Source organism: Oncorhynchus mykiss, chromosome 12 (genome assembly GCF_013265735.2).
Source record: "Oncorhynchus mykiss isolate Arlee chromosome 12, USDA_OmykA_1.1, whole genome shotgun sequence".
NCBI classification, from domain to species: Eukaryota; Metazoa; Chordata; class Actinopteri; order Salmoniformes; family Salmonidae; genus Oncorhynchus; species Oncorhynchus mykiss.
The window spans coordinates 9930513-9955194 of NC_048576.1; the positions used below are offsets into that span (position 1 = coordinate 9930513).

General features: G+C 43.1%; 1 protein-coding gene across 11 annotated transcripts in view; it reads right to left on the reverse strand.

Moving 5' to 3' along the window:
• sema4d (sema domain, immunoglobulin domain (Ig), transmembrane domain (TM) and short cytoplasmic domain, (semaphorin) 4D) overlaps positions 1–24682 on the reverse strand; it is an 82685-nt gene that overhangs the window by 29404 nt on the left and 28599 nt on the right. For 5 of the 11 annotated variants that reach the window (XM_036936874.1, XM_036936870.1, XM_036936873.1 and 2 more), the window contains one exon: positions 17923–17994. The exons of the other annotated variants lie outside the window; for them this stretch is intronic. The gene's annotated coding sequence lies outside the window, so the exon portion shown is untranslated. The remainder of the gene's footprint in view (positions 1–17922; positions 17995–24682) is intronic. 11 annotated transcript variants of the gene reach the window in all.

A 24682-nucleotide genomic window follows, 5' to 3' on the forward strand; every position in this document is an offset into this window, starting at 1 on the left:
ACGTGGCGTTGGTGGATGGAGCGAGACATGATGTCCCAGATGTGCTCAATTGGATTCAGGTCTGGGGAACGGGCGGGCCAGTCCATAGCATCAATGCCTTCCTCTTGCAGGAACTGCTGACACACTCCAGCCACATGAGGTCTAGCATTGTCTTGCATTAGGAGGAACCCAGGGCCAACCGCAACAGCATTTGGTCTCACAAGGGGTCTGAGGATCTTATCTTGGTACCTAATGGCAGTCAGGCTACCTCTGGCAAGCACATGGAGGGCTGTGCGGCCCCCCAAAGAAATGCCACCCCACACCATGACTGACCCACCGCCAAACCAGTCATGCTGGAGGATGTTGCAGGCAGCAGAACGTTCTCCACGGCGTCTCCAGACTCTGTCACGTGCTCAGTGTGAACCTGCTTTCATCTGTGAAGAGCACAGGGTGCCAGTGTTCTCTGGCAAATGCCAAACGTCCTGCACGGTGTTGGGCTGTAAGCACAACCCCCACCTGTGGACGTCGGGCCCTCATACCACCCTCATGGAGTCTGTTTCTGACTGTTTGTGCAGACACATGCACATTTGTGGCCTGCTGGAGGTCATTTTGCAGGGCTCTGGCAGTGCTCCTCCTTGCACAAAGGCGGAGGTAGCGGTCCTGCTGCTGGGTTGTTGCCCTGCTACGGCCTCCTCCACGTCTCCTGATGTACTGGCCTGTCTCCTGGTAGCGCCTCCATGCTCTGGACACTAAGCTGACAGACACAGCAAACCTTCTTGCCACAGCTCGCATTGATGTGCCATCCTGGATGAGCTGCACTACCTGAGTCACTTGTGTGGGTTGTAGACTCTGTCTTATGCTACCACTAGAGTGAAAGCACCGCCAGCATTCAAAAGTGACCAAAACATCAGCCAGGAAGCATAGAAACTGAGAAGTGGTCTGTGGTCACCACCTGCAGAACCACTCCTTTATTGGAGGTGTCTTGCTAAATGCCTATAATTTCCACCTGTTGTCTATTCCATTTGCACAACAGCATGTGAAATGTATTGTCAATCAGTGTTGCTTCCTAAGTGGACAGTTTGATTTCACAGAAGTGAGATTGACTTGGAGTTACATTGTGTTGTTTAAGTGTTCCCTTTATTTTTTTGAGCAGTGTATTAATCAGCAGCAGAGAGACAGCCGTTAACGCAGTAAACCCACTTCCTTTCAGAGATGGCTTCTACGACCGCATCATCCTCTTTTTAGCTCACTTGTTAACTAGACACATGCACAAAAGAAACTGCCACACACAAAACAAATGATAGAGCACGTTAACAAAAAAACATAACCTTGTAGTTTGTGGCCCTGTGACTGATACAGTCAACACTCAGCGTCTGTGGATAGATACATAAACAGACATTCTGAGAACCCTTGGACTTGTTTACGCATGTACACATGACGACAGCGGAACCGATCCCTGTCTAATGTACTCAAAATCACAACCAAGTGTGGCACTTTGTCATCAGTAAATATATTGTAATACTCCGAGGCCCGAGGGGGTGCTGTTGGCCAGTGGGGGTGCTGTTGACCTGAGGGGGTGTGTGACTGTCACAAGAGCACACTAGAACAGCTACTATACATGTGCTTTTTCTTATAGCTCAAGTAACTGTTACTCCTCTCAAACAGAACACCACATTCACACTATTTCACATTGCCAACCCAAGACATTTCACAGCATCTCTCAACTCACATCAACTATGTAAAATGACAGACCTGCTATCAAAGGACCAGCCTCTAATGACAACAGCTGTGTAGCCTGTGTTTGTGTAATACAAAGTACAAGACCGCGGGCGTTGAGTTCAGTTAGGGTGCGGGAGGGAGAGCATGTGATGACAGGGCCCTGAACTAACTTGATGGGAGTCGCTCAGTCTGACAGAGAGAGGGGGACCATGTGCTCTTCATTTAACATGACAGCCATGCTCTGCTCCTCTTAGGCTGGGTCATGTTCATTAGGGCACACTAACCTTTTATTCATCCTTTTTTTTTTTTTTTGAAAGGCGGATCTCTTCTCTTCCCCAAAGGGCTTTACATGACAACCTTCCCAGCAGCATTACAGATTATATAAAACATGTAAGCCGATTTTACTGTCATTTCTATGCACTAATTCACAGCAGCATTATGTTACTCTGCCATTAAACTTCAGTTTCCCGACACCACCACTGACGGATCTGATAAGAAACCAATTACAAAGCTTTTTGTCTGTTGACAAAGACAATAAGATCATACAACAACCCATATATCTATGACTTTGGAAGGCCTTCCTATTTCCCCAACTATCCCTCAGGCAGAGAGAGGAAGGAACGCCCTGGATGGTGCAACTGGCAAACACCTCTGACAGAATCAGGGTTCTCTGTCTATCATCCAACTGGATTAGAACACCCATAAAACCCCAAAAGGATAATTAGGTCAAACCAGGAACTGCATTTTTTTTTTTTAAATGCAGAAAATGTTGATGCGTGTCAACCTAGCTTGAGTTGCCCGTTTCATTATGTAAAATATTTGTCAGATACAGCGACAATGTCTGACTTGTCATCGATGCTTTTCAATTACATTTTTTTTCTCCCAAAACAGTAGGCCTATTTATTTCTAGGTCAAACTGAGTCAGCGCAAACCAGAGAAAAGCTCATAAACCTGTGAAATATTTGAGCCCTTAAAGCCTAACTGAAATATGAAAATACATCTCTAATCTAAATGTGCTTATTCTATCCTAGTTGTAAGATTATAATACTCCATCTTAGTCAAATAGTTTGCACCTAAACTATGGAGGCAGTAACATACTGTAATAGGACATTATCAAATCAAAATAAATTATTCCTAATGTGGCTGCATGGAAGATTCAAATCAGTTGCTTGTACCTTTGTAAATGTTATTCAGATTTAAAAGGGTAGGATGCATGAGTTTTTATTCACCTAAGTAACAGCAGTGTAGTCAAAGACAGTTGTCGTCACGATCTGTTTGCCTATAACTACAAACAGTTTAAAACGTTTTTAAGACATATTTATTAACTTATTTCCGGATATCTGCTAAAACACGACATTTCTCAACGTCATATGGAGAATCTGCTCTGTGTTAGCTAGCTCGAGCTGGCTAACGTTAGCCACTAGCCATGCAGACCGAGTGCTGGCAGTGGTGAGCAGCAATCCACCAATCACAATGGTGTGATGTAAACAGATCAGATTCTCCACAAGTGGGGGCATGACCCTGCTCGGCTTCTCCAGTTCAGGTAGCTCTGCCTTCTCCTGCACCACCGGGGGGGGGGGGGGGGGGGGGGGGGGGGGCTTGCTTCTGCATTTCCTGCACCACCGGAGGGGGGGGGGGGGCTTGCTTCTGCATTTCCTGCACCAACGGGGGGGGCTTGCTTCTGCATTTCCTGCACCAACGGGGGGGGCTTGCTTCTGCATTTCCTTCTTGCTTCTGGCTCAAAAAGAAGTGGAAAATCATTCCTGCCTGCTCTAATTGTTTAGTACCTTGTCTGTCTCAACTTTATAGTAGCAGTAAAAAGTTGCCACCTGCTCAAGCGTTTATTTTTTACAATTTTCTGCATTGTAGAATAGTAGTGAAGACATGACAAACTATGAAAACACATATGGAATCATGTAGTAACCAAGTGCTGAACACTTGTTGGCTGCTTTTCCTTCACTGCGGTCCAACTCATCCCAAACCATCTCAATTGGGTTGAGGTCGGGTGATTGTGGAGGCCAGGTCATCTGATGCAGCACTCCATCACTCTCCTTCTTGGTCAAGTAGCCCTTACACAGCCTGGAGGTGTGTGTTTGTCCCGTTGAAAAACTAAATGACAGTGGGACAAAGTTCAAACCAGATGGGATGGCTTATCACTGCAGAATGCTATGGTAGCAATGCTGGTTAAGTGTGCCTTGAATTCTAAATAAATCAGTGTCACCAGAAAAAGCACCCACACACCATCCCACCTCCATGCTTCATGATGGGAACCACACATGCGGAGATCATCCAATCACGTACTCTGTCTGACAAAGACACAGCAGTTGGAACAAAAAATCTCAAATTTGGATCAATCAGACCAAAGGACAGATTTCCACCGGTTTAACGTCTATTGCCAGTATTTCTTGGCCCAAGCAAGTCTCTTCTTATTGTTGGTGTCCTTTAGTAGTGGTTTCTTTGCAGCAGTTCGACCACAAAGGCCTGATTCATACAGTCTCCTCTGAACAGTTGATGTTGAGATGTATGTTAAATGAACTCAAGCATTTATTTGCACTACACTTTCTGAGGTGCAGTTAACTCTAATGCAGTTATCTTCTGCAGCAGGGGTGACCCTGGGTCTTCCTTTCCTGGGGCGGTACTCACGAGAGCCAGTTTCATCATAGTGCTTGATGATTTTTGCAACTGCACTTTTCCTGATTGACTAATCTTCATGTTTTAAAGTAATGATGCACTGTCATTTCGCTTTGCTTATTTGAGCTGTTCTTGCCAGAATATGGACTTTGTTTTTTTAACCAAATACAGCCATCTTCTGTATACCACCCCTACCTTGTCACAACACTACTGATTGGCTCAAATGCATCAAGAAAAGAAATTCCACAAATTAACTTTTAACCTGTTAGATCTCTAGGGGCGCTATTTCATTTTTGGATAAAAAACGTTCCCGTTTTAAGCGCAATATTTTGTCACGAAAAGATGCTCGACTATGCATATTCTTGACAGTTTTGGAAAGAAAACACTCTGAAGTTTCAGAATCTGCCAAGATTTTGTCTGTAAGTGCCCCAGAACTCATTCTACAGGCGAAACCAAGATGATGCATCAACCAGGAATTAGCAGAATTTCTGAAGCTCTGTTTTCCATTGTCTCCTTATATGGCTGTGATTGCGCAAGGAATGAGCCTACACTATCTGTCGTTCGCCCAAGGTCTTAGCAGCATTGTGACGTATTTGTAGGCATATCATTGGAAGATTGACCATAAGAGACTACATTTTCCAAGTGTCCGCCTGGTGTCCTGCGTGGAATTCGGTGCGCAATTGCCAGCTGCTCGTACTTTTCCATTTGATATAGGGGAGAAACCATGTGTCCAAGAACGATGTATCAATGAAGAGATATGTGAAAAACACCTTGATGATTGATTCTAAACAACGTTTGCCATGTTTTCAGTCGATATTATGGAGTTAATTTGGAAAAAAGTTCGCGTTTTGAGGACTGAATTTTCGGATTTTTTTTGGTAGCCAAATGTGATGTATAAAACGGAGCTATTTCTAATACACAAAGAATCTTTTTGGAAAAACTGAGCATCTGCTATCTAACTGAGAGTATCCTCATTGAAAACATCAGAAGTTCTTCAAAGGTAAATTATTTTATTTGAAGGCTTTTATGTTTTTATTGAAATGTTGCGTGCTGGATGCTAACGCTAATGCTAACGCTAAATGCTAACGCTAAATGCTAACGCTAAATGCTAACGCTAGCTAGCTACTTTTACACAAATGATTGTTTTCCTATGGTTGAGAAGCATATTTTGAAAATCTGAGATGACAGTGTTGTTTACAAAAGGCTAAGCTTGAGAGATGGCATATTTATTTCATTTGCGATTTTCATGAATAGTTAACGTTGTGTTATGCTAATGAGCTTGCTGATAGATTTACACAATCCTGGATACAGGGGTTTTTTCATAGCTAAACGTGACGCAGAAAACGGAGCGATTTGTCCTAAACAAATAATCTTTCAGGAAAAACTGAACATTTGCCATCTGAGAGTGTCCTCATTGAAAACATCTGAAGTTCTTCAAAGGTAAATTATTTTATTTGAATGCTTTTCTGTTTTTTTGTGTAAATGTTGCCAGCTGAATGCTAATGCTAAATGCTACGTTAGCCATCAATACTGTTACACAAATGCTTGTTTTGCAATGGTTGAGAAGCATATTTTGAAAATCTGAGATGACAGTGTTGTTAACAAAAGGCTAAGCTTGAGAGCTAGCATATTTATTTCATTTCATTTGCGATTTTCATGAATAGTTAACGTTGCGTTATGGTAATGAGCTTGAGTCTGTATTCACGATCCCGGATCCGGGATGGGGAGATCAGAAAGGTTAACAAAGCCAACCTGTTAATTGATATGCATTCCAGGTGACTACCTCATGAAGCTGGTGGAGAGAATGCCAAGAGTGGCTACTTTGAAGAATCTCAAATATATTTTGATTTGTTTAACACTTTCTTGGTTACTACATGATTCCATGTGTTTTTTTTCATAGTTTTGATTTCTCCACTATTATTCTACAATGTAGAAAATAGTAAAAATAAAGAAAAAACCTTGAATGAGTAGGTGTGTCCACACTTTTGACCGGTCCTGTACATTCGTCAAGGTGTCTGGCATGTTGGCACGTCTTGCAATCTTTTCCGAGGCCTGGTCTGTCGTGAGCAGTATGTCCTGAGCCTACAACTATTTGAAGTATAAACTTTGATCCAAATTGAGATTAGTGATCGCTGTTCTGATGTCCAGAAGCTCTTTTCAACAATGTCGGAAACATTATGCCCAAAAAGTTCAGATCAGGGCCATGAAAACACAATGGAACTGCAGCTATCCATTGCAGCGCCATTCTCTAAGCAGGGGCTCACAAGGGAGATGGGGGAAAAGCCATTCAATCCTTTTACAAAGGAAAAGTGACACCAGCTCAAGAGCAGGTAATTCTGGTTTCCCAGCCTGAGCAGGCCCAGGTGAAGAGAAGCTGCCCTAATACCAGTAGGCTGAAGGCCTGGGACAGGTTCATGTGATGTGGGTGTATAGATGCTAATCACATTTCCTAGCAAGCTAAAGGTGGTAATTATTCTTAAAACCTGCTTCCTTCTCACAGACGGAAAAAGTTCTGCTTTCTGATAAACTAAAAGGAGATGTGCCAAGATGAAAAATACAATGGAGAAGAAGCCTGGGCAGGAATTCCATACAACTTAGTAGAACCATATGGATACCAGTTGCTGCCAAAATAACTCCATAATTTCAGCATGTGATCATCATAAGCAATGTTTTAATATAATTGTAGGCCATAGTCTGAAGCAAGAAGGGGGGAAGAGACATCCGAAGGCATCATGAAGTAGAATAGCTTTTGCTTTCTCTAGGTGTAGAGTGAAAGACTCGGACAACGCATGGCATTAGAAAATAAGACTTTCCCCACAGTTTTACAAAACCTATAGCTTACATTTTGAGTTTTTAGTATCGCAGTAAGTCTTTGTTATTTGACATGCCACCAAGTGTGACAGAACAAACAATGAAAAGGGAACCAATTAACTAACTATCCAACCCCTGGCCTAACCTACTGACACAGTTCTGCTACCATTACAGAGATGACGTAGTAATTAACGGTTCGCCCGAGGAGGGATCATAAAAACACCACATATTGGAAATCAGTTTCAGGTCGACAACAGCTAGGAAAACTCATTGATCCGATGTCATTGAAAATACATGTCCTGGGGAGAATTACAGATCCACACCATAACATCTAGGAATGCTAAAATCAAGTAATCCATAGAATCAGAATGAGTCCCAAATTCCACCCTAGCCAGTCACTCACAGCCTAGGACATTAAAAGGGGTCAAAGACAGAAAGACCTATTGTTTTCGAAAGACAGGGAGGGCACTGAATCTCCCTTCTCCCTATGTGCGTCATCGTCATACAGTAACTGAACAATGAATGGACACAAAACACCCCAGAAGGTGGAGGATGTCCACGTTCACCACTCCACACTAATCTAGTTCTCTTCCCAGCATTGCCCGAGAGAAGGAGATTTAACACGTCAACCATTCGTAGTTCAGTACTAATCTATTACAATACAAGAAGAGGGGAACAAGTTGGCACTGCACCAGCCACACAGACAAGAGAGATATTTAAAACTGCAGCCATAGGCCTACTGGCATGCCTCTTTAAAAACTGTATCCATGCTGCCATGTCTCTTGGAGCCCTTTGTCTATCCTGAACTCAGCTTCTTTGGACACATAGTGAGTTTGACACCTGCTCTGGTGCTCTATGCAGTGCTAGCGGGGTCACAGAAAACTGGCAGGTCGATGGGTCTGCCTGCCTCAGCCTGGACATTCAGCGCCTGCCAATGCCTCCCAGCCTTTCAGGCCCTCTCTCTGCCAGCCTTCCTCTCCCCCGGCCCTCAGCACCCCGGCCTGTTGGCACTTGCTGTGATAACTCATTGATCTGACAACATCAATGTGGATGCACTCTCCTGGTCCTCCCAGCGCCATCCTGCCAAAATCTGCTGCCCTTCCTGCCGTTCAGTTCCCATTGACAGCCCCCAACAATCTATTTCGTTCTCCTCCTCTTCTTGAGTGGCTCAGTATCTTCTTTCAGGATGGTTCATCCACTTCATGTCCCTCAGATACTCTGGTTTGCGGTGAGGGTGTCCTGCGAGTTATAGACAAGAACAGTTTGTCCAAGCTGATACAGGACATGTCAGTTCCACTGCTGTTTTGTACACCGCACATCACTATCAAATCAATACATTGTCGTTTTCTGTTCGTTAACAAAATGGACCAACGTGCCCTCCAGATCCATGAGCTTTACCAGACTGCCCAGGAGGGTGAACGAGACATTCCCTACAGAAACGAACACACCTCAAGCCAAGGAGAAACACCATATGTTTCCAGATAGATCAACCTTTCCAACGTCGCAGCAGCGTCTGCATTTCAAAGCTGTAAAAGCAGTGACGACCTTCTCTGCATCATGTAGGCCTGTAACAAAAACACTGAGACCACCGCATCTCTGTGACGCTGCCTGACAGATGTCTCCTCCACTATAAATATAAGGCTGAGCATCGGTTTGGCTACAGATGTGACCAACCATACTGTGACAGGACATTATACTTAAGACTGGATGTGGATGCCCTCAATGAAACGTCATTAGCCAGACAATGTAGGCCTGTGTTATGAGAAAGCCTTTTGGACATTTAATATAGCATTGATTGTTTGAAAAAAAAAAAAAAACAATTATAAACTGACTCATATCAACTGTCAGCCCTCCAGGAAATCTACAGCACCCGGTGTCACAGGAAGGCCAAGAAGATCATCAAGAACCTCAGCTACCCGAGCCTCCACACAGCCTGTTCACCCGGCTACAATCTAGGAGGAGACTGTACAGGTGCATCAAAGCTGGGACACGAGAGACTGAAAAGCAGCTATCTCCAGGTCATCAGACATGTTAAAACTGTCACCACTAGCCGACCTCCTATTTGAATAGGTGTGTACAGCAGTAGTTATATAGCATGAGTCTTGACTAGAGTATATACACTTGTAAAGTGGGTAAATACATGAGAAAGTATGTTTATATTCTGGCCTGATATTCTGATATTGCTTGTTGTGATAGCCAAGGACAGTTGCCCAGAGAGAGTGGGTCAGGACCAGAAAGAAGAGGAGAGAGGGAAGAAGAGAGGTTGGGGAGAGCGGACGGAGGGAGAGCTTTTTACATTTGTGTATATTATTTATCATGTATTGCTAGATATTACTGCATTGTTGGAGCTAGAAAACAACCATTTCACTGCACCCGTGATAACATCGTCAAATCTGTGTAAGCGATCAATAAACTTTGATTTAATGAGTAGAACTTTTAAGTTAAATCACATATGACTGAAGGGAGTCGCTCGCTGAGCACAGAAAAGAACACTATGCTACGCTATGGACATAAAAACTATCCCTCATAATAACTGGCTTCAGGATCCATGCTGAGCCTGTTAGTCAACCTACAGCGACCACACTAAAGGGAAATTAAGGGTCAGTCCTTGTAAAAGGGTATATTTAGATGGTGATGGAGTGCTTTTTCAAAACAACACACCCTTTACCAGGTCACATGGGCTGTCGGAAGATGAAACAAAGACCATAAACAAACAGTTGAAGTAGCGGTGTGTGTGTGTAAAGAAAAAAAAGCAGCTCCTGCTAGTTTGGTTAACCGTGGCTCCCGGTCAAGAGAGAAACGCTAAATTGTAAAAATGTAATTACCATGTACCACCATCTTAAAAGATGAAAAGAACAAACTTTATATCACCATCTGCTACAGCTAAATTACAACGACAAGGTTTGTATGAACACGGTTGGTCACCTAGAAAAGGGAACTTAGAGGGGGTAACCATTCCATTTCCCTTCCTTGTATTTATGGCTCTAGGGACCTTCTACAGCGAGACAGATGTGTGTTGTCTATGACCATCACAGCAACATGGTACAGTTCACACCCAGTGTGACCTCCTGTTGCTATTCAGAGCATTCTCCCCACCACGTGGAGCGCCATCCTGATCCCTGTTAACGTCAGCGGCTGATTACCCTTCCCTGGATCTTCAAAGTCGTTATCTAGCTTATTTAGTTAACTTCTGTGTTTTTGTTTATTTATTGTTTTAAGCTAATATTTGTTATTAGGTATTTGGTGTTATTTGGTAAATGCATTTCAATGGGGGATGTACAGCCGGATTATAGAGTTAATCTGTGCATTCACAGGGCGCTTTCACAGGGTTCTTCACAACCTCAGAGGTACCAATAAGAAAAGAGTGGTAGCTAGTGCACAATTTGAAACTTAGTTCCCCCTGCTGCTATTGGACCTGGTCACTCTTGGAAAAGAGATTATCTCAATGAGAAAAAACCCTGTATAAATAAAGATTAAATAAAAATGTAAAAATAAAGCAGTGGTCAATGGCATTCCTAGTCGATCACCAACATTTCTGTAAAGCAAAAAAAAAAAAGCCTTGGGTTCCTATTTTTATTTATATCATTTTTAAAAAATTGTGCTAGCGCGGGGAAGGCAAATTGTACCCATTTTGAACCACTTCATGTGTATAAAGGTGGAACTCTTCCGACCCGGCAGGCCCAGAGAGAAAATCAAATGCACTTATAGGCCTACCGCTGGTCAATCAGACAGCTCACCGTGTCTGCAGTTTCCTCGTACCATAGGCTGCAAAAAGAAGTCTCCACACATCAAGGTTGATACTAAGATTTCAAAACCATGACTCGAGAGACAACGAATACAGCAAATAAGTTGCTATTATGACTAAATTCACATTTAAGTTATTCAGCCTTGTTCAACAATTTTATAAGCCATAATATGTGCGTTATCCCTACTTCCACTCATTCTACAACCAGCACTGCAGCTGCAGTGAATGAGTAGCAAAGTGTTTTAATAAGCACAATATTATTTGCGTTGTCTTTAAAAACAAATAAAAAAAATTAAACTTTTAGTCAAGGAATATTTCACTTTCGTTGATCATGGAAGTAGCAACGAATTGGTGCATGCTCACTCAACTGTCCCTCAAGACAACAAATGATCTATTACTAGTGTGATCCTATATCCATTTTTCTTAAATAAATATAATTTCAAAATGGTCAAGAACATTGGCAGGGTAATTCAAGCATAGCCAATATGCAGTGAATGTAATTGGCCCTATAGTTTACTGCACACACCTCGTTGCTACAGAACTGTTAATTGGTTAATGCCGCATAGGCCTGTTTTTTTTATTTTTAAGTCAAGTAAAGAGTATCTGAGCGGTAGATCTCGGCCTGCAGTTTGACTCAGTGTTCCACTCAGCTAAAGTTCTTACTTCCTGTGCAGTACCGCCTGGCACTTCACCACAGCGAAAATCTAAAATGGGCTTTAAAAATGGTTCCTCAGAAAAGCCCCTTAACAGCACCACTAATGCATGGTCTCTTATTGAACTGAGACCGGAGTGCGATTCAGAGAGGAGAAATCCCCCCAAAAAATAATTTAAAAAAAAAAGAGGCAAAAACAGTATTAGTTGGTGCTTGAGTAATTATCGGTAGGTCACTAGCTAGCATTCATAGAATACCCCATTGGCTAGTCCTAGGTGTATTTTCTTAGAGACTAATGTAATCTGTAACAGAGCTCAGGGCATACTCTGTCCGGGACCAGGGACTATTTTAGGAGCTGTGAAAGAGCAGAGGCAGCCCTGAGACCTTGTGCTGCTCCTGGTTGTGATAGCTAAGGGCAGGTGTCCAGAGAGTGTGGGCTGAGGCCAGGGAAGGAGGGAGAGAGGAAGGAGGGCCAGGGAAGGAGGGAGAGAGGAAGGAGGAAGAGGGCCAGGGAGAGAGGGAGAGAGGAAGGAGGGCCAGGGAAGGAGGGAGAGAGGAACAGGGCCAGGGAAGGAGGGAGAGAGGAAGGAGGGCCAGGGAAGGAGGGAGAGAGGAAGGAGGGCCAGGGAAGGAGGGTGAGGAGAGGAAGAGAGGGTAAAGGAAGGGAGCAGGGGAGAGTCAGGGAGAGTTATTTAACTGTGCAAGTCAGTTAAGAACAAATTCCTATTTACAGTGACGGCCGACCACGGCCTAACCCTAACCCGGGTGACGCTGGGCCAAATGTGCGCCCTGCCCTATGGGACTCCCAAACACGGCCAGTTGTGATACAGCCTGGCATCAAATGCTTCTAGCACTGAGATACAGTGCTTTAGACCGCTGCGTCACTCGGGAGAGAGGGGGATCTAAGGTAACCTTGGTGGACAACATTGCTTTCAGATCCCAGGCAGAACCAGGCACTGTCCTCACTCCCACTGCTCGCCACGTGTACTGTGTGTCTTGGAGACGGTCTTCATCAGCTCTCCCCCGTCTGGTTCATAGATAAATCACACACTGCAGGATGTGTTGCTATTAGGAGGTTGAGACACGTTAATAGCTAGTCATTGAATAATTCCACGTCTGACTTTCTCTAACACCAGAATGCAGAAATGCCCAAGTACTGTTGGCTAATATACAAAAATAGATCACATCAGAATTAGAACACTATTGGCTGTTAAATTCTTGATGCCTATTGTGAAAATGATATTGCCTGCACTGTAGATTTCAGCTAACTACATATTATTCCACCTTTTAAATTACTCATTGTTTACCTGTGGATGCCCAAGGAGTGGCAGGTATCCTAGTGGTTAGATCGTTGGACTAGTAACCAAAAAGGTTGCAAGATCGAATCCCCACACTGACAAGGTTCAAATCTGTCATTCTGCCCCTGAACAAGGCAGTTAACCCACTAGGCAGTCATTGAAAACAAGAATTTGTTCTTAACCTACTTGCCTAGTTAAAAAGCAATTTAAATAAAAAAAAAGGAGCCTCTTTCTATAGCATCTTCACCTGTCACCATTTTCACCATATTTAACATGTAATGTCACTAAAAATGGCCCTGGTGAAAACCCTTAAGGCCTAGTGTCCCCCTCACTGAGCTGCACCACTGGGTCCAGGCTCTTTAACACCCTCTTTTCCTCATCTTTAGCAACTGATTTCATGGTCTGATTTAGTTTCCCAGAGACAAAACCTCCTTAGGAGTCCTCTGCTGTGAAACTACCAGCACCCACTGCTCTCAGAACACTTCAAGCCTGTCCTCCTGAACTTGGCTCACATGGGGGGGAAATACTAATTTCCCCACTTTCAAGGAAGACAAATAAAACAAAAACATTCCTCCGACTCACACTGCCAATCTAACTTGGCAATCTATGGTGTACTGAGGAACGTTCAAAGAATACTGTAACTGTAGTGTGCTGGCTAGGCTGCTAGCTATACTGCAACTGTAGTGTGCAGGGTAGCTATACTGCAACTGTAGCATGCTGGGTAGGCTGCTAGCTATACTACAACTGTAGCGTGCTGGCTAGGCTGTTAGCTATAGTGTAACTGTAGCATGCTGGGTAGGCTGCTAGCTATACTACAACTATAGCGTGATGGCTAGGCTGCTAGCTATACTGCAACTGTAGCGTGCTGGCTAGGCTGCTAGCTATAGTGTAACTGTAGCGTGCTGGCTAGGCTGCTAGCTATAGTGTAACTGTAGCATGCTGGCTAGGCTGCTAGCTATAGTGCAACTGTAGCATGCTGGCTAGGCTGCTAGCTATAGTGCAACTGTAGTGTGCTGGCTAGGCTGTTAGCTAACTGTAGCGTGCTGGGTAGGCTGCTAGTGTAACAGTATAGACTTTACGTCCGTCCCCTCGCCCCGACCTGGGCGCGAACCAGGGACGCTCTGCACACGTCAAGTCACCCTCAAAGCATCGTTACCCGTCGCTCCACAAAAGCCGCGGCCCTTGCAGAGCAAGGGGAACCACTACTTCAAGGTCTCAAAGCGAGTGACGTCACCGATTGAAACACTATTAGCGCGCACCACCGCTAACTAGCTAGCCATTTCACATCGGTTACACTAGCTGTATTGTAACTGTCGTGTGCTGGCTAGGCTGCCCTTGAGGAAGGCAGTTAAACCCCACATTCAGAGGGGAGGGTTAAATGCGGAAGACACATTTCAGTTGAACACATTCAGGTGTTCTACCCTCACCAATCTATACACAGATGACCATGATGACCAAGTGAAAACATGTTTTTTGAAGTGTTTGCAAATGTATTGAAAAAGTAAAAGCTGAAATGTCATGAGTCAATAGGTATACAACCCCTTTGTTATGACAAGTTTAAATATGTTCAGGAGTATATAAACTTAGCAAAAAAAGAAAAGTCCCCTCACTGTCAACTGCATTTACTTTCTGCAAACTTAACATGTGGAAATATTTGTATGAACATCAGATTCAACAACTGAGACAAACTGAACAAGTTCCACAGACATGTGACTAACAGAAACGGAATAATGTGTCCCTAAACAAAGGAGGGTTCAAAATTAAAAGTAACAGTCAATGCAGCTGGTGGCCACACCAGATACTAAGAACTGCAGTGCATCTCCTCCTCATGGACTGCACCAGATTTGCCAGTTCTTGAGGTGAGAAGTTACCCCACTCTTCCACCAAGGCACCTGCAAGTTCCCGGACATGTCTGGGGGGGGCGGGGGGAATGGCCCTAGCCCTCACCCTCCGATCCAACAGGTCCCAGACATGCTCAATGGGATTGAGCTCAGGGCTCTTCGCTGACCATGGCAGAACACTGACATTCTTGTCTTGCAGGAATTCACACACAGAATGAGCAGTATGGCTGGTGGAATTGTCATGCTGGAGGGTCATGTCAGGATGAGGATGTCTTCCCTGTAACACACAGTGTTGAGATTGCGGGCAATGACAACAAGCTCAGTCCGATGATGCTGTGACACACCGCCCCAGACCATGACGGACCCTCCACCTCCAAATCGATCCCTCTCCAGAGTACAGGCCTCGGTGTAAAGCTCATTCCTTCGACGATAAACGTGAATCCGACCATCACCCCATGTGAGACAAAACCACGACTCGTCAGTGAAGAGTACTTTTTTACCAGTATTGTGTAAGTGCTGTGCTTGTTGAATGTCCTTCCCTTTAAGCAAGCTGAACGTTTTTACTGTGAAATAGCACTGTATCTGGTCAAACACAATTTTTTCCAGAAGTTTACTAAGGATTGTTAACTGGCTTATTCGTCAGCTATTTGAGCCAGTAAAGGGGGCTTTACTATTCTTAGGTAGCAGAATGACTTTTGCGTCTTTCCAATCCCGGGGGCACACTTTCTAGAAGTATTACATTGAAAATATGGCAAATAGGGAGTGGCAATGTCGTCCCCTACTATCCTCAGTAATTTTACATCCAAGTTGTCAGACTTGGCTTGTCATTGCTGATAGACAATTTTTTCACCTCTTCCACACTCACTTTATGGAATTAAAAATTACAATGCGCATCTTTCATAATTAAGTCAGATATACTTGGATGTGCTGTGTCAGTGTTTGTTGCTGGCATGTAATGCTTAAGTTTGCTAATCTTCCCAATGAAGTAGCTGGTAATATCAGTTGGTTTCGTGATGAATGAGCCATCTGATTCAATGGAGTTAGCCTTTTTTTTCCCCAAAAATTTTTAATTTAAGGTGCTCCAAAGCCTTATTACTATCATTCAGGTTTGTTTCATATTGTAGTTTCTAATTTTTATTCAGTTTAGGCATATTTCTCAATCTGCAATATCTTTTCCAATCGGTTGTGCTGACTTAGCAGTTGGTGGTCTATAGCAGCTTCCCACCAGAACGGGTTTTAGGTGAGGCAGATGAACCTGTAGCCATATTACTTCAACAGTATTTAAACATGAGATCTGTGGTTCTGAATATTAAACAGCAACACCACCATTACCATTTCAATATTTTCTGTAAACGTTATAAAAACTTGCATTGATGCCACTGTATCAAAAGGTATGATCTAAGTGAGTTTCAGAGATAGTCAGGATATGAATGTCATTTGTTACTAGATTTCATGAACTTTGTTTCTTCAGTAACATATGTTAACGTGGGCTATTTTGGGCACTTTTCTTCTGGGATGTTTACTTGTTATCATTGCTTTACTGGGAAGCTTCGCAGAAGTAGATATGCTCATGTTATTTATGTTAGTGAAGGGTGAGCTGCACACAGTGGACTTCCTACCAGGGCACACCGCATCAGTGCTAACAGTGTACATTTGCTTCTTCATTGGCACATGACTAATGCATACAATAGCTGTAGGATCAGCAGAGGCATTCATGGCAGATAGAGGGACATAAATTGGGTTACTTACATTGTGTCTACCAATGCCCCTGGTGTAATATACATATTCTGAAGCATTATGACAACTCCGTGTCACAATGGTAGGGATTAACTGAGCTGAGCTGGGCTTGGGTCATTGATAAGTCATTTTCTCAACGCAGCCTTATAATGCAGTGAAAGGATCCAGGAAACCAAGTGATTTGGGTGGATCCCATCCTCCTTAGAAAAACGTGTTTAGTTTCAAAAAGGTATCGAGAAAAAAAAGGTATCGAAATAGTCAACAAAAAGTTACACCCATTGAGCTGCAATGATCACGTAGCCAGTTGTGAAGAGAAGAAAATCCTGCTAAAGTGTTCAATGACACGATTCAGAGAGGGCACAGGGCCAGATATGATGGGTCTTATATTAGTGTCTAGCAGAGAGTCAATCAGCTCTTTAAAAATCGAGTTTCAACTGTTCAGAGCTGCCCTTTATAATGTCATTAAAACCCACATGGACTACGATAGCATTGATGTCCATGTCCTGGTGTAGTACATTCGGGAGCAGCTTAGTAATGTCATTTACTCCAGCTCCGGGACAGGACATTTTTGCACCAAGAACGGTCACATTTCTTACCATGGAGCCGCCCAAAATCTCAGCTAGCGAGAAGGATGAGGAAATCTGCCTATTCCCACACTTCGGAGAACCCTCTTTTGACAGGCAAGAGGCAGGATAACTTGAGCACGTTGCTCCCGACAGATGGAGAAGCCCCGATTGATCCAGAACAGGAACGGAAGGTTGCCGAGGTCGAAATCGTAGTAGTGGGCACCGCTGCCGCAGACACAGGCACCCCCAGTGACAAAGGTGCAGGAAGATCAGGCTCCAGGATGGCCAAACTATTCATTGTTTGCTTATCAATGACACAATCTGCCATTTTCAAGTGGAAAGGGCTACTGCTAAGCTAAGCAAACATCTTTAGGTCTCCGAGTCCCCTGTTACATCAGCCACTTTCTAGGTAGGCGGCGTAGTCCTGCTTATGGAGGTCAGGGTCCAATTGAGCCAAATACTTTAAAAACACAAAACACTGAAGAAAAAAAAACACACCATTGCAGAAACATCACGTGAAAATAATCGAAATCAAGAGAAAACAAGTCAGAAATCAACAGGTGATAAACACAAGTTACACCACAGGAGAGCGGACAGACACATCAAGCCCATTTCAAGCAACATAAAGGAGGGGGGGGGTCCCATGGAAGCTCCCAAGGAAGAGGGGGTCAAAGCTTTAGAGGCGGTTTGGGAGGAAATACATCTTAATTAACTCATTGGGACAAAAGATAAAGAAACAATAACTTGATTATGAGGATAGATAAAATAGAATAACAAAAATAAGCAATTCCAAAGTAAAAAGGGGAGGAGCTATAAAAATCACCCAGGTGTTTTTCAGATCATGCGGACCATAAGAGAGAAGCTGTGCAGCATTTGGAGGCTTGAGAAGCATGCAGCATTTGGTGTTGCAGCATGCAAGCCCACACAAGGTTTTTGTCCTGACCTGTGGCTCCTCAACGAGTCGGCCCTACTAGACGAGAGGCTCCTTCTTTGAGAGAATTACACAATTCTCAAGCTATAGGAGAGAGAGAAGACCGTTATGATGATGCAGTACTGTAGGTATCTCCAAGTGATGTGAAGAAGCCTGTCAGGATAGAAGAGATGGGAAGACTGTACAATACATCCACTGTCACCCCAGAACATGTAGAGTAATAAATATACCATACACACACACACACACACAATAACAGACAGCATATGGAAAAAAAACATAATCCATAACACAATACACTGCAGAGTAGTTTGATCATTAACTCAAAACACAGTAACAGACTGTACGACATTGAGAGGATTCAGGGAAACATTTAATACTTCTGTGAAATTACATGTTGGTTGCCTGCTGTGTATGTAGTTTTAGTGACTATTACTAAAGATATAAATCATATAGCCTGGTCCCAGATCAGTTTGTGTTTGGCATGACAGACAATTGGCATTGGAAAGGCAGCCCAAAACAGATCTGGAACCAAGCTAATAACCATACAAAATAAAGATAATCTTTGTATAGGATAGGATAGGACGAACAGAACACTACAGACTAGAAAGGACAGCCTTGGCCTGTCAGTTCTGAATCTTTACATTAGAGTAATAACATTATCCACCCTTACAAGAGTCCGGGGGGAAAATGTCAATCAGTGTGCATCTCTTCCTACAACTCCCACCAGCTGTAGGCTTTGTGTGATCAGCAGCCAGGGGAAGCTCTATTCAGAGCCTGAGAATATACTGAGAACCCTCTAACCCCATGACAGCATCTTTAATGGTATAGTCTCTTATGGCTACCTAATTGGTTATGTAGGAGAACATATTATAACGCTCGAAGAACATAAACAGTACTAAAATAATAAACAATTAAAAAAAATATACATCTCCTGGGAAAGTTTGATGCTTTAACATATTACAGCCATTAGTTTGTCAAATCACAGACGTGATATAAATATTTTCCTATGGCACAGCAATGTCAGTGGCATTACCATTTTGAAAACAAAGAATATTCTGAATGTGCTTCACAGAAAGTTCTACAATAGTTTGTTGAATAAAAATGGATTCTCTGAAATAGGTGCAAACAAATAAATAATTCACACAACATCTTAAAAATGTTTCTTTCTGGCTGCAATTGAAGCAGAATTAATAAAAGAGACGAAAGAACGTAGAACTCATTTCTGCAGACAGATGGTGAAACCTCCACTCACAACACTTTCCCTGTGTATGCTTCCCAATCCCCTATACGCAAAATTAAAGCACTTCAAAAGAGTGAATGCATTTTCCCCCCCTTTCAAGAGAACAGGAGCTAAGCCCTGCCTCGCTGCACTCAACTCAAAATATATCATTAAAACCTGTCTCACAAAAAAAAAAAAAAAAAATATGGGCTCGCCTATTGATTTAACCTTTGATGGTTTAGATTCTAAAGCACAAAATGCTCAGGTGTAAACATGAAGCTAGACATGAAGCTAGACACAGCCACATTAGATTACCCTCTTTGGACCTCACACTCTGAACACATTCATATATTTTGGCAAGTGGGTGTTAATCTCATGAATAGAAAAATATATTTAAAAAATGACAAGGAAACTTGGGGCGGCAGGGTAGCGTTGGACTAGTAGCCGGAAGGTTGTAAGTTCAAACCCCCGAGCTGACAAGGTACAAATCTGTCGTTCTGCCCCTGAACAGGCAGTTAACCCACTAGGCCGTCATTGAAAATAAGAATTTGTTCTTAACTGACTTGCCTAGTTAAGTAAAGGTAAAATAAAAAATAAAAAAAAGATTTAAATGGTAATGCCAGTTTTTTTAAAGGTCTATATAAAAGAAATATGATGAGATGAAACTCAAAGAAGAAGGGTTTCCATTGTACTGCATGACCCTCAGCCCCCTGGCAATGCAACCGGGATCATTATCCCATGATAAGATACAATCTTCCAGACAATTGAAATCAGGTCACAGAATTGAACCCAAACATTGAATTAATTAGCCTTTGTTGGATGAGTTACTGTACAAAACAAAAAGGACAATGTATCAAGTCATGCAGAGAATTGGGCGCATAAAAACAATAGAATAAAATGTATATAATAAAAACATACAATTTTTATGGCTTTAAAAATGGAGGACAATGGACAATGTCCTGTCCATTTCAAATAGCCTATATTGCACACAATGCATTGCAGAGAGGCTACTGGGGAATTCCTTTGCGATTCAAAGTTCTGTCAGTGTATATTCAAATTCGCGTAGAGTATGCATCCGCCACTGAACTTTGACAATGTTTTTAAATCTAAACTCAAGTCTCAGTTAAAACAGTCATCACTTACACATTATCTTGGTTTCAAGAGCGTTGTGACTTATTTGGGTTATTTACACCAATACCTTGAATATCCTTCCTTCCTTCCTTCCTTCCTGTGGCCTTAGCAAACCGTCACAACAAAGACAGCAACACCCCAAATAAGGTATCGCCCTGTACTGTGTCCCACTCCCTCAACCCCATGATCACATCATTGATAGTTTGTGAGGAGATGACATGGCACCAAATTGATGAGCTATAGGTTAGGGGTCACATCCCCCTCTACATACTGAGGAAACAAGCTTCACTTGACTCCCGCAAAACGTGGCACCGGCTCCAAACATCTCAATTGAGCGTTGACTGACCAGTGCCACGGACACATAGACCCCTGCCCCGCCCTGGTGTCACGGAGGAAGTCAGGGTGTCACGGGGTCCACATCTCTAATTGATGAGTGATGCTGAATAAGAGGCGCCATTTCACTTTTAACAAATGGCCTACTTCACAACAAACGTATGGCAAACAGACTGATAGAAATCACTGGGCCGTGACACCTGATTTCAAGTCGAACGCTCCTTATAGGACACATCACTGCACTCTATACTCCTTTGTAAACTGGTCATCTCTGTATAGCCGTCGCAAGACCCACTGGTTGATGCGTATTTATAAAAATCTCTTAGGCCTCGCTCCCCATCTGAGATATCTACTGCAGCCCTCACCCTCCACATACAACACCCGTTCTGCCAGTCACATTCTGTTAAAGGTACTCAAAGCACACCCACATCTCTGGGTCGCTCGTCTTTTCAGTTTGCTGCAGCTAGCGACTGGAACGAGCTGCAACAAACACTCGAACTGGACAGTTTTATCTCCATCTCTTCACTCAAAGACTCAAATCACGGACACTGACAGTTGTGGCTGCTTTGTGTGAGGTATTGTTGTCTCTACCTTCTTGGCCTTTGTGCTGTTGTATGTGCCCAATAATCTTTGTACCATGTTTTGTGCTTCTACCATGTTTTATTGCTACCATGTTGTCGTCATGTTGTGTTGCTACCATGTTGTCATATGATGCTGCCATGCTATGTTGTCTTAGGTCTCTCTTTATGTAGTGTCGGTGTCTTGTCGTGATGCGTGTTCTGTCCTATATTTTTAGATTCTTTTTTATTTTTAATCCCAGCCCACGTCCCTGCAGGAGGCCTTTTGGTAGGCCGGCATTGTAAATAAAAATGTGTTAACTTCTTATGGCTGCAGGGGCAGTATTGAGTAGCTTGGATGAAAGGTGCCCAGAGTCAACGGCCTGCTCCTCAGTCCCAGTTGCTAATATATGCATATTATTAGTATTGGATAGAAAACACTCTGGAGTTTCTAAAACTGTTTGAATGATGTCTGTGAGTATAACATAACTCATATGGCAGGCAGAAACCTGAGAAGAAATCCAAACAGGAAGTGGGAAATCTGAGGTTTGTCGGTTTTCAACCCCGCCCCTATTGAATACACAGTGGGATACGGATGAAGTTGCACTTCCTAGAGCTTCCACTAGATGTCAACCGTCTAGAAACTTGAATGAGGCTTCTACTGTGTTGTGGAGCCGGATGGGAGCTCTGAGTCAGTGTTCTGGCAGAGAGCCAGGTCCTGGTCACGCGCATTTCACATGATAGCGAACTGCGTTCTATGGCTTCTCTACAGACATAGGAATTCTCCGGTTGGAACTTTATTGAAGATTTATGATAACATCCTAAAGATCGATTCTATACTTAGTTTGACAAATTTCTTCAACCTGTAATATAACGTTTTGAAGTTTTCGTCCGACGTTCGGATGGACCTGCACGAGCGTTTGGATTTGTGTACTAAACGCACTAACAAAAGTAGCTACTTGGACATAAATAAAATGGACATTATCGAACAAATCAAGCATTTATTGTGGAACTAGGATTCCTGGGAGTGCATTCTGATGAAGATCGTCAGAGGTAAGGGAATATTTATCATGTGATTTCTGTTGACTCCAACATGGCGGATAATTGTATTTATTTTCTGGGCGATGTCTCAGATTATTGCATGGTATGCTTTTTCCGTAAATTGTTTTGAAATCTGACACAGCGGTTGCATTAAGGAGAGGTATATCCATATTTCCATGTCTAACAATTGTATTTATTGACATTTATAATGAGTATTTCTGTAAAATGATGTGGCTCTCTGCAATATCACCGGATGTTTTTGGATCTAGTGAACGTAACACGCTAATGTATATAAATATCAACTTTATCAAACAAAACATACATGTATTGTGTAACATGAAGTCCCATGAGTGTCATCTGATGAAGATCATCAAAGGTTAGTGATTCATTTTCTCTCTATGTGTGCTTTTTGTGACTCCTCTCTTTGTCTGGAAAAATTGCTGAATTTTTCTGTGAGTTGGTGGTGGCCATACACAATCGCTTGTGGTGCTTTCGCTGTAAAGCCTATTTGAAATCGGACACTGTGGTGAGATTAACAACAAGATTACCTCTAAAACGGTATAAGGTACATGTGTGTTTGAGGAATTTTAAATTATGAGATTTCCCCTGCACTTTCACTGGCTGTTGTCATATCATCCCATTAATGGGATTGCAGCCCTATTAACTGACTTGCCTAGTTAAATAAAAGGTTAAATAAATAGGGAAGTAAAGTTCAGATCTTCTGTAGGTAGTCTGATGGATATAGTCTGCAGATATAGTCAGTCTATGCCTTGATGAATCTCTGAGCCTGCCCTATAAGAGAGAGAGAGAGAGGAAGCAGGTGGAACACATGGGCATATTAACTACCAGTCACACTCAGACAAACCACGAAGCATCTCAGACAGCAGCAGGCTGGTGCCCAACTCCTGAGCCTTGGCTTCTTTCTCTATATCTGACTTTCCCCTGACACTGATATGAATACACTTCACACGCATGGTGGACTAGCTGAGACCGACTGGGGAACGCCACACATTCCCTGGCCATGTGGCCTTTCCAGTAAAGATATCACCAATACCCCCCCCCCCCCACCCCGGCCTGCTCCACATTCTCATCTGTGCTCTCATGCTTAAGGTTCAGTCCCAAATGGCACCCTATTCCCTACTACTTTTGACCAGGGCCATTTGGGACACAACCTACCAACATCCACACTCCCCTGACAGCCCTGTCAACATGCTGAAGAGTGGGGGAGGGGAGAAAGAGAAAAGAGGGGCGGGTACAAGCCACGGAGAGAGAATGGGGATTGATAGAGAAGAGGAAAGGGGTGGGGGGGTGGGGAGAGAGGCTGTGGGCGAGTTGGCGTCCTCATAGGTTTACTCCTAGCAGAACTCGGCTAGGCGAAGCAAACGGCATTCTCCCTAAAGGACTTCGGCTGAAAAACGAGTAAAAAAACAACAATATTACTGTTTGTCCTTAGAGCCACTAGAGCAACATAGCCAGTAACATTTCCTCAAAATAGTCTGAATTAATCTAAGGTAAATCAAGAAGGTCTTAGTTGCGCACTCTAGCTAAGATGTTTGGTGCAGTACTTAAAGTGAAAAAAGTGCATGAACCAATGCTAATACTAATGCACTGGGGCGGCAGGGTAGCCTAGTGGTTAGAGCGTTGGACTAGTAACCGAAAGGTTGCAAGTTCAAACCCCCGAGCTGACATGGTACAAATCTGTCGTTCTGCCCCTGAACAGGCAGTTAACCCACTAGGTGACTAGGCAGTCATTGAAAATAAGAATTTGTTCTTAACTGACTTGCCTAATAAATAAAACTGCAGCCCTAGCTCATATTCTCAATCAACAAAATGGGACAGACTTCAGCTATAGCTGAAAACACCCTTTCCAAACACCAAAACAAACACAAAAGTCATAGAGGTGGGGAACGCCACCTGGCCATGTAAAGATATCACCAATACCCCCCCCCACCCCGGCCTGCTCCACATTCTCATCTGTGCTCTCATGCTTAAGGTTCAGTCCCAAATGGCACCCTACTACTTTTGACCAGGGCCATTTGGGACACATCCTACCATCCACACTCCCCTGACAGCCCTGTCAACATGGTTGAAGTCATTAAAACTCATTTTTCAAACAAATTGTGTTAAAATATAGTTTTGGCAAATCTACTTTGTGCGCGACAAGTAATTTTTCCAACAATTGTTTACAGACAGATGATTTCACTTGTAATTCACTACCACACTACCTGTGGAAGTATTTCAAGGCCTACCTTCAAATTCAGTGCCCCTTGCCAGTGGGTCATACACTAAGTACATACAATGTACATTCACTAAGTTGACTGTGCCTTTATACAGCTTGGAAAATTCCAGAAAATGATGTAATTTAGAAGCTTTAGAAGCTTCTGATAGGCTAATTGACATAATTTGAGTCAATTGGTGGTGTACCTGTGGAAGTATTTCAAGGCCTACCTTCAAATTCAGTGCCCCTTTGCTTGACATCATGGGAAAA